This window comes from Entelurus aequoreus, linkage group LG06 (assembly GCF_033978785.1).
Source record: "Entelurus aequoreus isolate RoL-2023_Sb linkage group LG06, RoL_Eaeq_v1.1, whole genome shotgun sequence".
In the NCBI taxonomy this organism is placed as follows: Eukaryota; Metazoa; Chordata; class Actinopteri; order Syngnathiformes; family Syngnathidae; genus Entelurus; species Entelurus aequoreus.
The window spans coordinates 21,753,160-21,766,391 of record NC_084736.1 but is presented as its reverse complement, the minus strand read 5'-3'; the positions used below and the strand labels follow the sequence as shown (position 1 = coordinate 21,766,391).

At 37.5% G+C, this 13,232-nt stretch overlaps 1 protein-coding gene across 2 annotated transcripts in view; it reads right to left on the bottom strand.

The window, feature by feature from the left end:
* The window catches only part of med25 (mediator complex subunit 25), a 35,384-nt gene extending 34,368 nt beyond the window's left edge, over positions 1-1,016 (bottom strand). The window contains exon 1 of one of the 2 annotated variants that reach the window (XM_062050246.1): positions 791-1,016. The gene's annotated coding sequence lies outside the window, so the exon portion shown is untranslated. The remainder of the gene's footprint in view (positions 1-790) is intronic. The other variant, XM_062050247.1, reaches the window with a different exon arrangement.
* Positions 1,017-13,232: the final 12,216 nt, after the last annotated feature.

The following is a 13,232-nucleotide window of genomic DNA, read 5'->3' as shown; positions in this document are numbered from 1 at the left end:
TTGCTCATGTTGAAAGTGCCTTGACTTTTTTGTGCATTATAAATGTATGTTTGTTGTTCAATAAAAAAAGTTTAAAAAAATTAAAAAATAAAAGACTCAGGAATCAGTTCTGTCTCCAAACCAGCCAATGAGGTGTCAAGTTTTACTCACGTGACACATGACAACGAATATTTTTACACTCATTTTATTCTGCACTGACTTTTTAAGCACACTGAATTTCATACACTAGTGGGGGCCCTTAGGGAGATTTTAGGGTGTGTTTGTTCACTTTTGTCTAAAAGCGCCAAATTCTGTTGAAACAGAAACCTAAAAGTAGAGAAAGTCAGTGCCCGCCCCCCTGTAATAGGTTTCTGTTTCAACAGAAACAGAGGGCCTCCACTACACTGTATTTCTAACACATTGAATGTTTAAACGAATATGTTTGCTCACATTTTTTTAATGAAACTGTCATAGTTTGTTAAAAAAAAGTGTCAAAAACGTTTCGTAATAAAGACACACATTAACCTCCATTAGGAGCAGGTTTACATTGTGCACTGACGATACTTAAGCACAAAGTTTGTTTAAACAATTAGTAGAACACAATACATTAAAGTTAGCTAGCTGGTAGCTATCGCGTACTAGCACCAAATAAACAATTTACACATTGCATATTTTACACATCTTTTAAATGAAATGGTGAGTTAAAGTGTAAAAGCAAACTACAGCGAGTGCCAGAACAAGGAAGATGCTTTGAATAGCAATTAGCATGGGAAGTATTACAACGCCGAGCAGCTTTTTTGTTTCAACTCACATTTGTGGAAGAAGCGTCCGGTCCGTCACAACATGACGACTTAATTCAAATATTATCAGGATTATCACGACACAGCTCGACGTTTCAGTCGCGCTTCCCCGGTGAAAACGCGCAGAGGTAGAGTCACAGCATGGCTAACACAACCGTTTGTTGTATTTTTACAGGAAGTAAGCGCAAAACAACCGTGACGTAGTTCACTCTTCTTCGTGCGCCATTTGAGGATGCTTAGAAAGCCCATTGCGCGCTCTGCTGCTATCTACTGGTCAACAATATATGGCGTGGTCAATTTAATATACGATATACATTTAACATACGAAACAAACACCATCCTTCAAAACGGCAACACTATGAACATGGATATTAACAAAATATTGTATATTTTTTCAAAAGGTGCATACAAAAAATATTTTTGTATAAATTTGCCTTGGTATATTCTTTGTGTTTTATTCTGAAATAATAATATAACAGTTTATCAAAGAAAAAACAAGTAATGTGTAGTATGATGCTTTTATTTGCTTTTGTTTTATTCGTCAAGTGTTTCCACGCACATGTTTCTTGCTTATTTTCTTTTTTTTATTGTTTCAATATATGTTTGAAGATTCTAATAGCACAAATAATATTAAAACAACGAGCATGTGCTTATTTTGAAAATATATCAAACGCATGTTTATTTTAATTTTCAGATTGTTTAAATATCTGTATTGTAGTTACTGAAATAAAGTTTGTTTGAATTCAACAACGGTTCGCAAAAGTATCTTTAGATAACCTCCAACAATCGACAAAAACACTTTTAAAAAATACATTAATCCATCCACATAGTTTATTATTCAAATTTTACGCTGCACTTTTTTATCTTAACCTTGAACACCAGGCGGTTACATTACCGTAACTAAATATATTTACATTTCACGCAAATAATTAAAATGCTCCGTTTATTGAAAATACATTTCGTGTTTAAATTCACATGCTTTGTTATTTTGGTAATTTTTTTACGACTCAAAGTGGAGTGACACGGCAGGAAATAATTGTTTGCGCATGCGCGTAGTTAATCAGTAATGACAGTCTCATCCAGTAGATGTCAGCAAATATATACAGTTGATGTCTGACGTTTTACACCAGGCAGACCTTATCAATATTAAATTCATAATATTCTATGAATAAAACCCATTTTTTATATATTTAGTATTTAATATTTGTATCATGTATCTGTACTGTAAAGTTCAAATTTGAATGACAATAAAAAGGAAGTCTAAGTATAAATGGGGTTGTCATATTTTAACAACCTAAGTGATTTATGCAAAACTGCGTTAAAAAAAAAGAATAGTATATAAAAGTAAATAAGATATTCCTGTAATACCTTAGTTTATGATGCATTATGGGTATACTGGCACTAACTGTTGGGCCATATTTGACTTCTCATCTCAGCGCAACTGTATTTAGTTGAATAAAGGTCAAAGGTCACGGATGTTGTAATAATATTTAACAGGGTTTGTGTGCAGCTCGCCTGCTGCCTTGTCACTTTCACGCCAACAATAGGCGACAGCGTTTGTGCGTGTCCAACAATAGCGCCCGACTCCCTGGCGGCGCCGCCTGCCAGTCAGCTCCGCTCTGCGAGCTGCCTCAGGAGCGGTGGCCCCAAATCCATTTAACCCGAATTCAACAAAGGGCAACAACAAGGACCTGCAGGCACACGTCTGAACACCAGCCAACATGGCCGTGCAGTTCATCAAGGCGAGGGCACTTGGCCATAAATATTAAGACGGGGATATATTGCAGGTGCGTCCAAACTTTTTCCATTGAGGGCCACTCGCTGAAAAACTAAAGCACACAAATTTTGATATTTTTCATTTTCAAAACCAATATATACATTTTTTTTTACCTTTCGGTCTCCCCTTAAGTTTCATTAACATGTCAATTATTTTTTTAAGTAAGTCACATCATTTTATATATATTTGTATTATTATTCGATGCTTAAATCTCTACATCAACCTGAGGTCCATCTGTCAATAGAGTTTTTAAAAAACTAAGATCTTTTTGTAGCAAAAACACACAAAAAATAATTAAAAGTGGCATATTTCATGTTAAGTAATTGGAGCCTTAAATAGGTCAATATTTCATGTCAACATTGATTTTGATTCATTAATATTTTTTGAGCAATGACAGTTTAAAAAAAAGAAAAACATGGAAATTCCTGGGGACCCAAAAGGGTCCCTCTCAATAAAGCATTAAAAGAAGTCACATATATATATATTTATTTTATTATATATAGATCAACTTCAGATCGGTTGATTATAATTCTTATAATGATTTTTTTGTTGTATCCCCTTTTTGTCAAAGAAAATAAAAAAAATGTATGGCAAAAACAGAAAATATGCAATATATTACCCACCAAAAATTTATAATAGCAATATTTGATGTGAATTTGTTGGAAACTTTATTCATAACATTAACTTTAATCTATTAATACTTTTTGAGAAATGAATAAAAAAAAAGTCCCACAAAAATTATTGGGGATCCGAAAGGGTCCCACTGAATAAAGTGTTAAAACAAGTCTCCATATATATATATATATATATATATATATATATATATATATATATATATATATATATATATATATATATATATATATATATATATATATATATATATATATATATATATATATATATATATATATATATTTATATATGTATATATATATATATATATATTTATATATGTATATATATATATATATATATATATATATATATATATATAAATATAAATATATATATATATATATATATATATACATATATACACATACATATATACACACACACACACATTCATATATACATAGTCAAGGTTTCTGTGGTATATCCGTTATAGTGCTCAATAACGGGGTAGAGCGGAATATACGTTAGGTCAGGAAAAAACAGAGGCTATTTCATCCCTACAAGCCTGTTTCGAAGGTTTCCCTGCTCTTCAGGGGAAAAAGCAGGGAACCCCTGAACACTTTTGAACACTCCTCGCACATTAACACTTCAAAAAGGCACATATTTGCCCCGTTTGTTGACCTGCAAAGTATGTTTTTGTGGTGGAGTAGTCTGGTCGGGTGATGATTAGCTTGAAGCTAACAGCTAGCCTGCCTCCATCCACACAGTAGCTCAGTTACAATGATGGAAAGTGTAAGGATGGAAAGGACAATGCAGGTATAAATAGACTAAATATAGCAATATAAAATATAACATATATACAAATATATATACGAATATATACATATGTGTACAGTATATTATATATACAGATATATTATATTATGTCTATAACATATATACAATATGTATGCCTTTTTTGTGAAAGAAAAAGTGTTTTATAAGGCGCAAACACAAAAATATGCAATATTTTCCACAAAAAATATTTCAAAGTGGAATTTCTGATGTGAAGTAATTGGAGCCTTGAATACTGTAAGTCAATAATTCATAACAACAATCATTTCGATTCATTATTAATTTTTGAGCAATGACAGCTTAGAAGAAAAAAACAACTTTGCAACTTTTTCTCTTTACATTTCACCTGTTTGCTCTATTATTCCCCTTTTTTTTTATTAGTATTTTTTTAAATGTGCCACAGGCCACTAAAAATGGTCATTGAGCCGCACTTTGGACCCGCCTGATATAAAGCATAGTATTTATTGTGTGAAAATATTGCCTTGCTATAAATGGCCTCCAGAAGTCTTGTTTTACTCTGCATGGGTTATTGTGGTAGAAACCTCTCAGCTGCAATGTTGAATATAAAATTAGTCCCTCCGGGATTTCAAGGCAACTTTTTCACAAAGCTGCAATGTTTTGAGGTTTTTTTCAACAACATTGCCTCACATTTGAATTTTTTTTTTTACTTTGTTGCCAGTGTTTTTAGTGTTTTAGTGTTCTTTGTAAACCCTCTCACTCCCACCCCAAAATACACAGAATTACAAAAAGTTTGACCAAGTGTGTTTTTGTTTTTTTTAGTCAAATTTCTTAACATTGATCATGTCGAACAAAGCTTGATTTGATTGGTTGAATTAGCATAGAACGTGTGTAATATTCAGTTTTTTAGCGGATTTGAAAGGCAGTATTTGTGCAGCCAAGCAGTGGCACAAGTCCCTCAGAGGCATGTGAGGGCTTGTGTCTAATTTTAGTAACATCAGTCCCGCCAGGATTTTGCTGTTTTTTGTGTGATTGCTGTGGTCTAAAATGTCCAAATATGCAGCAGGTTCTGTTTATGTACACTCCAGGGTCAAATATTTGGATACTTGATGCATGCAAAATGTTAGCATGTTAGCATTTTTTTAGTTCATTTTGCAGGGATCCACCTCAGTCAAACATGTTATTCATGCATGCTAATATTTTTATTAAGTATTTTAGCAGGCATGTATACACTTTTATTTTTACTTTACCAATGCTAACTGTTAGCATGCTAAAAAAATTTTTAGCTATTTTTTTCAGATATATATACCCAAGAGTCATTTGTTTTTACAACCATGCTAACTGTTAGCATGTAATGGTAACATGCCGGCTTTTTAGCTAATTCTGTCAGTGTACACCTCAGAGTCAAATATTTAGTTATTTTGTGTGTGCTAATTGTTAGCATGCTGGGTTTTTGTTGTTTTTTTTGATAATTTTGCAAATATACACCTCAGAGTCAAATATTTAGTTATTTTATGCGTACTAATTATTAGCATTCTGGGTTTATTTTTTGTTGTATTTTTTTGATAATTTTGCAAATATACACCTCAGAGTCAAATATTTTGTTATTTTGTGCGTGCTACTTATCATGCTGGGATTTTTATTTTTTTTGATAATTTTGCAAATATACACCTCAGAGTCAAATATTTACTTATTTTATGCATGCTAATTGTTAGCATGCTGGGTTTTGTTTTTTTTGTTGATAATTTTGCAAATATACACCTTAGAGTCAAATATTTAGTTATTTTATGTGTGCTAACTGTTAACAGGCTAGTTTTTCTTATATCATTTTGCAGATATACACCTCATAGTCAATCTTTTTTTTATTTTACACATGCTAACTGCTATACCAATGGTAGTAAGCTGGCTTTTTAGTTAATTTTGTCAGTATACACCTCGGAGTAAAATATATTTATTTCTAACACTAGCATGTTAACTTGTTAGTTTATTAGCTAATTTTGCAGGCAGGTTTACGCTTCAGAATCAAATATTTTGCTACTTGATACATTTTAACTGTTAGTATGCCATCTTTTTAGTTAATTTTGCAGGTATACATGTCAAAGTCAAATATTTTGTTATTTCACGCATGCTAACTGTTAGCATGGTAACGTTAGCATTGTTGGTTTCTCAGCAAATTTTGCAGGCAGGTTTAGCCTTTAGAATCAAATATATTGTTACTGGACCATGTGTGTTACCTGTTGGTATGTCATTTTTACATGTCAGAGTCAAATATTTTGTTATTTCACGGATGCTAACTGTTTGCATGCTAACAGCATGTTAGTTTTTTAGATAACTTTTGCAGAGAGGTTTACAATTCAGAGTCTAATACTTTTTATGTCATGCATGCTAACTTTTAGTAAGCTAGATTTTAGCTAATTTTGAAGGTGTACACCTCAGAGTCAAATATTTTGTTGCTTCAAACGTTAGCATGTAAGCTTGTTAGTTTCTTAGCTAATTTCGCAGGCAGGTTTAGCCTTTATATTAAAATATTTTGTTAGTTGACACATATGTTTACTAATAGTATGTCATTTTTACGTCAGAGTCAAATATTTTGATATTTCTCGCATGTTAACTGTTAGCATGCTAACGAATGTTAGCTTGTTAGTTTTTTTTAGATAACTTTGCAGAGAGGTTTACACTTCAGAGTCTAATACTTTTTATGTCATGCATGCTAACTGTTAGTAAGCTAGATTTTAGCTAATTTTGAAGGTGTACACCTCAGAGTCAAATATTTTGTTACTTCAAACGTTAGCATGTGAACTTGTTAGTTTATTAGCTAATTTTCCGGGCACATTTAGCCTTTAGAATCCAATATTTTGTTACTTCAAACATTAGCATGTTAGCTTGTTAGTTTATTAGCTAATTTTGCATGCAGGTTTAGCCTTTAGAATCAAATATTTTGTTACTTGATCATATTTGTTACCTGTTGGTATGTAATTTTTACATGTCAGAGTCAAATATTTTGTTACTTCAAACGTTAGCATGTAAGCTTGTTAGTTTATTAGGTAATTTTGCAGGCACATTTAGCCTTTAGAATCAAATATATTGTTACTTGACCATGTGTGTTACCTGTTGGTATGTCATTTTTACGTGTCAGAGTCAAATATCTTGTTATTTCACGGATGCTAACTGTTAGCATGCTAACAGCATGTTAGTTTTTTAGATAACTTTTGCAGAGAGGTTTACACTTCAGAGTCTAATACTTTTTATGTCATGCATGCTAACTTTTAGTAAGCTAGATTTTAGCTAATTTTGAAGGTGTACACCTCAGAGTCAAATATTTTGTTGCTTCAAACGTTAGCATGTAAGCTTGTTAGTTTCTTAGCTAACTTCGCAGGCAGGTTTAGCCTTTATATTAAAATATTTTGTTAGTTGACACATATGTTTACTAATAGTATGTCATTTTTACGTCAGAGTCAAATATTTTGATATTTCTCGCATGTTAACTGTTAGCATGCTAACGAATGTTAGCTTGTTATTTTTTTTTAGATAACTTTGCAGAGAGGTTTACACTTCCGAGTCTAATACTTTTTATGTCATGCATGCTAACTGTTAGTAAGCTAGATTTGAGCTAATTTTGAAGGTGTACACCTCAGAGTCAAATATTTTGTTACTTCAAACGTTAGCATGTGAACTTGTTAGTTTATTAGCTAATTTTCCGGGCACATTTAGCCTTTAGAATCAAATATTTTGTTACTTCAAACATTAGCATGTTAGCTTGTTAGTTTATTAGCTAATTTTGCATGCAGGTTTAGCCTTTAGAATCAAATATTTTGTTACTTGATCATATTTGTTACCTGTTGGTATGTAATTTTTACATGTCAGAGTCAAATATTTTGTTACTTCAAACGTTAGCATGTAAGCTTGTTAGTTTATTAGGTAATTTTGCAGGCACATTTAGCCTTTAGAATCAAACAATTTGTTACTTCAAACTATAGCATTTTAGCTTGTTAGTTTATTAGCTAATTTTGCAAGCAGGTTTAGTCTTTAGAATCAAATATTTTGTTATTTGACACATATGTTTACGGTTAGTATGTAATTTTTACATGTCAGTCAAATATTTTGTTATTTTATGTTAACTGTTAGCATGCTAACAGCATGTTAGCTGTTTTTTTAAGCTAATTTTGCCAGCAGGTTTACACTTTAGAGTCAAACATAGTTATTTCACTCATGCTAACTGTTAGTATGCTAGCTTTTTAGCTAATTTTGCAGCTATACACTTCACAGTCAAATGTTCTTTTTTACATGCTAACTGTTAGCAATGCTAGCTTTTTAAGCTAATTTTGCAGGTACACACCTAAGGGTTGTATATTTTATGACTTGATGCTATTAGGCTAGCGTGCTAACTGTTTGAATTCACTCACAATTCCTACCGAAATCTGTCTTTTCCAGTTCCACCAAACCCTGTTTGGAGCACATGGAGTGTGGTCACATGGTGGTCCAGGCGGCCGTGATGGAGACAAATTATCTTCTGAGTGTTGGCGCCCAGCTGGGATGATGAGGGCCAGACGGTGCGCACACAACCGATGATCACAGCCGCCATGCTGCTCCTGCCCCAGGAAGCTGAAAGTGACGGCTGTCTGGCTCGGTTCATGGAAGGACTTGGAGCTGCAAAAGTTGCTCAAAGAAGATTCTTTCAGGGAGTAAAACCACATTAATGTTAATCATAAATAACTGATAACACGAGTTAGTAGCAACATAATTGTCAGAATAATTGTATCTAAGTTATCACAAAACTTTGTGTTTCAATGAGTTCCCGGCTTTTGATACTACCAAGCAAAAGGCTTGTAAAACTCCACTGTGTAGGATGGGGAGCGACATGAGGGTTCTGTTTATTTGATGTATTGTAATCCACAGAAAGATTTTGTCTCGACCCGAGATCTACAAAGCGGAGAGAAAGAAGGACCTGCCAAAGCTCCAGGCACCTCTTCTTTGAACTGTTTTACGACCTTTTCTTTGAACTGTTTTTAATCAAAGGCGATGGCTGTTTACGACCCCCCTCCCTTAGAAACAGCTGTTGCCATGTAATCAGGGAAAGTCCAAATAAAAGAAGAGGCGTACAATCTTTCGTCAGAGCGTGGTGGAACTGTGCAAAGAGTACAGTCCAGATGTTTCTCCTCAATTGAGCTCAATTGAATTATTTCTCTGTTTAATTCCTTGCTTTTTGTCTTGTTTAATAGTTGTCATCAGTGTTTGAACCTGACAATAATTGTCTTGCCCAAAGTCCAGAATGGTGCATGAGTGCTGCCGGCGGTAGGGAGCTGTGGTTCATCGAGGGTAACATTAGTTCCAACATGTAGGCTATGGTGATATTCTGAAGTACCGTTTTCTCGGTGGTGGTAGCGTCACCGTCTGAGGCTGCACGAATGCTGCTGGCTCTGCACAGCTGTGGTTCATTGAATGAAAACATGAAATCTAACATGTACCGTAGGAAACTGGGCCATATGGCGGTTTTCTAGTATGACAAGGATCCCAAACACACCTGAGGGACCATAGCTGTCCCATTGCTGGCAGCACTCATGCAGCCTCACATTGCGATGCTACCACCACTGAGGTAGAGGATATTCAGTCACAGCACATGTCGAAATGAATGTTTCCCCTCAATGAACCGCCACGTCCCTTATAGTGGCAGCACTCGTGCAGCCCTATACTGTGATGCTACCCCCACCAAGGCAGTGGATATTAAGTCACAGCACAAGATGGATTTAATGTTTCCGCCAAATGAACCGCAGCACTCGTGCAGCCCCACATTACGATGCTACCACCACTGAGGTAATTCAGTCACAGCACATGTCGAAATGAATGTTTCCCCTCAATGAACCTCCGCTTCCCTTATAGTGGCAGCACTCGTGCAGCCCTATACTGTGATGCTACCCCCACCAAGGCAGTGGATATTAAGTCACAGCACAAGATGGATTCAATGTTTCCGCCAAATGAACCGCAGCACTCGTGCAGCCCCACATTACGATGCTACCACCACTGAGGTAATTCAGTCACAGCACATGTCGAAATGAATGTTTCCCCTCAATGAACCTCCGCTTCCCTTATAGTGGCAGCACTCGTGCAGCTCTGTACTGTGATGCTACCTCTAACAAGGCAGTGGATATTAAGTCACAGCACAAGTTGGATTCAATGTTTCTGCCCCATGAACCACAGCCGCACTCATGCAGCCCCACATTGCGATGCTACCACCCCTGAAGTAGAGGATATTCAGTCACAGCACATGTCGAAATCAATGTTCCCCTCAATGAACCGCCACTTCCCTTATAGTGGCAGCACTCGTGCAGCCCTATACTGTGATGCTACCCCCACCAAGGCAGTGGATATTAAGTCACAGCACAAGATGGATTTAATGTTTCCGCCCAATGAACCACAGCCACCCTAGTGCTGGCAGCACTCGTGCAGCCCCACATTGCAATGCTACCACCACTGAGGTAGAGGATATTTAGTTACAGCACATGTCGAAATGAATGTTTCTCCTCAATGAACCGCCGCTTCCTTTACAGTGGCAGCACTCGTGCAGCCCTATACTGTCATGCTACCCCCACCAAGGCAGTGGATATTAAGTCACAGCACAAGTTGGATTTAATGTTTCCGCCAAATGAACCGCAGCACTCGTGCAGCCCCACATTGCGATGCTACCACCACTGAGGTAATTCAGTCACAGCACATGTCGAAATGAATGTTTCCCCTCAATGAACCTCCGCTTCCCTTATAGTGGCAGCACTCGTGCAGCTCTATACTGTGATGCTACCTCTAACAAGGCAGTGGATATTAAGTCACAGCACAAGTTGGATTCAATGTTTCTGCCCCATGAACCACAGCCGCACTCATGCAGCCCCACATTGCGATGCTACCACCACTGAAGTAGAGGATATTCAGTCACAGCACATGTCGAAATCAATGTTTCCCCTTAATGAACCGCCACTTCCCTTATAGTGGCAGCACTCGTGCAGCCCTATACTGTGATGCTACCCCCACCGAGGCAGTGGATATTAAGTCACAGCACAAGATGGATTTAATGTTTCCGCCCAATGAACCACAGCCACCCTAGTGCTGGCAGCACTCGTGCAGCCCCACATTGCAATGCTACCACCACTGAGGTAGAGGATATTTAGTTACAGCACATGTCGAAATGAATGTTTCCCCTCAATGAACCGCCGCTTCCCTTACAGTGGCAGCACTCGTGCAGCCCTATACTGTCATGCTACCCCCACCAAGGCAGTGGATATTAAGTCACAGCACAAGTTGGATTTAATGTTTCCGCCAAATGAACCGCAGCACTCGTGCAGCCCCACATTGCGATGCTACCACCACTGAGGTAATTCAGTCACAGCACATGTCGAAATGAATGTTTCCCCTCAATGAACCTCCGCTTCCCTTATAGTGGCAGCACTCGTGCAGCTCTGTACTGTGATGCTACCTCTAACAAGGCAGTGGATATTAAGTCACAGCACAAGTTGGATTCAATGTTTCTGCCCCATGAACCACAGCCGCACTCATGCAGCCCCACATTGCGATGCTACCACCATTGAAGTAGAGGATATTCAGTCACAGCACATGTCGAAATCAATGTTTCCCCTCAATGAACCGCCACTTCCCTTATAGTGGCAGCACTCGTGCAGCCCTATACTGTGATGCTACCCCCACCAAGGCAGTGGATATTAAGTCACAGCACAAGATGGATTTAATGTTTCTGCCCAATGAACCACAGCCACCCTAGTGCTGGCAGCACTCGTGCAGCCCCACATTGCAATGCTACCACCACTGAGGTAGAGGATATTTAGTTACAGCACATGTCGAAATTAATGTTTCTCCTCAATGAACCGCCGCTTCCTTTACAGTGGCAGCACTCGTGCAGCCCTATACTGTCATGCTACCCCCACCAAGGCAGTGGATATTAAGTCACAACACAAGTTGGATTCAATGTTTCCGCCAAATGAACCGCAGCACTCGTGCAGCCCCACATTGCGATGCTACCACCACTGAGGTAATTCAGTCACAGCACATGTCGAAATGAATGTTTTCACTCAATGAACCTCCGCTTCCCTTACAGTGGCAGCACTCGTGCAGCCCTATACTGTCATGCTACCCCCACCAAGGCAGTGGATATTAAGTCATAGCACAAGTTGGATTTAATGTTTCCGCCAAATGAACCGCAGCACTCGTGCAGCCCCACATTGCGATGCTACCACCACTGAGGTAGAGGATATTCAGTTACAGCACATGTCGAAATTAATGTTTCCCCTCAATGAACCGCCACTTCCCTTACAGTGGCAGCACTCGTGCAGCCCTATACTGTGATGCTACCCCCACCAAGGCAGTGGATATTAAGTCACAGCACAAGATGGATTTAATGTTTCCGCCTATTGAACCACAGCTGCCCTATTGCTGGCAGCACTTGTGAAGCCCCACATTGCAATGCTACCACATTCGAGGTAGAGGATATTCAGTCACAGCACATGTTGAAATTGTTTCCCTCAATGAACCGCCACTTACCTTATAGTGGCAGCACTCGTGCAGCCCCACATTGCAATGCTACCACAACTGAGGTAGAGGTTTCTCATTGTTATCCAATTGGGTTAAGTTTTTTCTTGCCCTGATGTGGGATCTGAGCCGAGGATGTCGTTGTGGCTTGTGCAGCCCTTTGAGACACTCGTAATTTTGGGCTACATAAGTAAACATTGATTGATTGATCGAGAGTGAAGCAGAGGAGAGACGCACTGTAGGAGGGAGAGAAAGGGGGCGTGGCCATGTGGGCGGTTGAGCAGACCGGCGAAGAATTCTCACAAAAACTCAAATGTCAGATGACAAAACATATTTGTTGAGTTATTGACAATAAGAGCATTTTTAATTCTTAAATAAATAAATGTTGTCTTTTCTCAAGCACTTCACTAAGTATGGATTTTTTAATACTAAAGACTGGTGTCATACAGTATGTTTATATATTCTATATGCTGATATAGTTCTGCTGTAGTTGTAAAAATAAAAATAAAAAAATTTAAAATTTTTACGTCCAAATGCCAAACATCAGCGACAATGTGCCAGGCCAATAGTCGGTCGATCTGGACTTTAAAGTAGAGCCAAGTTTATGTCGTGCGGTGCTGATGCTTGACAAAATATCAACAAGGCTAACTGTAGTCCCAGGGTGGTCACATGACACATCACATGGTTAGTCATCTCCAATGCAGTGATTGCTGTGTATTATGGCAATAAGCTACATTAGC